Raw genomic sequence first — 2,053 nt, 5'->3', positions numbered from 1 at the left:
AGAAGGACGAGAGAGAGAGAGAGAGAGAGAGAGAGAGAGAGAGAGAGAGAGAGAGAGAGAGAGAGAGAGAGAGAGAGAGAGAGGCGGAAAAACCAGAGCCACTGCGAAGCTTCCCCTCACCCTTGTCCTGGCAACGCCTTAATGGTTTCGCCACACTATTCAATCATGGTATTTTTTTTTTCCCTTTCATTCGTTCCTTGAGTTTAAATCCACAAAGAATTTTTTTTTTAGCGGAAAAAAAAAATACTAAGATTGAATGGTGAGGCAGAACCACCAAGGCGCCGTTAGGACAAGGGTGGCAAGACGGCAGAGAGAAGCTTCGTGGTGGCTCTAGTTCTATTGCCTCTCTCTCTCTCTCTTCTCCTCTTTGCTAGACCTATCTCTCTTCTCTCTTCTTTCCACTAGTTTTGGGTGATTGATTTTGTTTTTAAAAGTCACGTGAGTCTCACATGCCCATTCTATTAGTGTTTTAATGTTAGACTAATTGAAGTACTGATTTGACATATATGTATTATAGGGAGTAAACTGACCAATATAATAGTTTATGGGGTGTCTTGGCTAGTGGTTGAAAGCTTAGGGGTACATGAACATTTTTCCCTATTTCTTTTCATAAATTGAGAGGTCTAGGCCGTCTAAGAAAATAAATTCGGAGAAAAAAATGGGAAGCGGCAACATTTTTTTCCTCTAGAAAATCAAAGATTTTTATCTTTTTAACAAGTGAACGAAAAAGGACTTAGTTTTTATTTTTTGATAAGGAAACCAATGAAATGAATTAATTTTTAATTTATCTAATATTACAAATCATGATTGATTTAAGGATTTTGGTCCCAACAGTTTTTTTTTCTTCTTTTGTTTAATCCACGTTAATAGTACATTTGACATATGAGGTAAAAAAAATTATTTATTTATTTTGGCCATTGACTACGTCAGCATTTTTCACCTATTAATTAATGATATGGACTAATTTGATATAACATAAAAAGTTAGGGACTAAATTAACACAAATAAATATTAGAGACAAACTGACACATAGCGAAAAAGTTAGAAATTAAATTGGTAATTTACCCAAAAAATTTATCTCATGACTCATGAGTATATGCAGCAAGACTACTGGCATAGAAAATTAAGTTGGCACATGAACTCATCAATCTTTTTTTTTTTTTTTTTTGGTTGAGAATACTAAGTATTTTTAAAACTCTCTCTCTCTCTCTCTCTCTCTCTCTCTCTCTCTCTCTCTCTCTCTCTCTCTCTCTCTCTCTCTCTCTCTCTCTCTCTCTTGGACCTGTCTCTTTTCTCTCTCTTTTCCACTAGGTTTGGGTGATTGATTTTGTTTTTAAAAGTCATGCAAGTCTCACATGCCCATTCTATTAGTGTTTTAATGTTAGACTAACTGAAGTCTTGATTTGACAGGTATGTATAGTTTAGGGAATAAAAGTTCAGGGGGTGCCTTGGCTAGTGGTTGAAAGTTTAGGGGATATATGGGTATTTTTCCCAAAGAAATACTAGTGAACTAGAGTTTAGAGATAGAATTCAACCAAAAAAAAAAGTCTAGAGATAGGGATCCCCAGCTGTCCTCCACAAGTAAACGAATACACTGAGCACAAGGAAATAAAAGAAAAACAAAGCTTCTATCCCAGTCTCCAAGTAACCACAAATCAAACTTTTTACTACTCAACATTTCCCTCTCTGGTTTGTGAAACAAAAGGAAAAGCTTATGACAAAATGGAAGAAGGGACCATTTCAAAAGCAATGGCAGTGACGGCCTGCTTTCTCTTCCTCCTTCTCATAAGATTAAGCCCAACCACCAAGAGAAAATCGCATTTTCTTGACATCCAAACAGAAGCCAAGTGTACCAATGATTTATCCAAGTGGACTAAGATCTGTTGGTGGATGGGGCTTAATTGTTGCTTTTTGAGTTTTTTTTTTTTTTTTTCCAAGGAAACTTTACTTGAAAGACAAATAAGAGAAAGTGCAATCTGCAAAAAGAAAAATGAGATTGGAAATGTGTTTACACATGCTTCTTTTTTTCCCCCATTCTATATAGGCATCGTGG

The sequence above is a fragment of the Quercus suber genome, unplaced genomic scaffold (assembly GCF_002906115.3).
Source record: "Quercus suber isolate HL8 unplaced genomic scaffold, Cork oak 2.0 scaffold_548, whole genome shotgun sequence".
In the NCBI taxonomy this organism is placed as follows: Eukaryota; Viridiplantae; Streptophyta; class Magnoliopsida; order Fagales; family Fagaceae; genus Quercus; species Quercus suber.
This window is presented reverse-complemented; position numbering follows the sequence as displayed.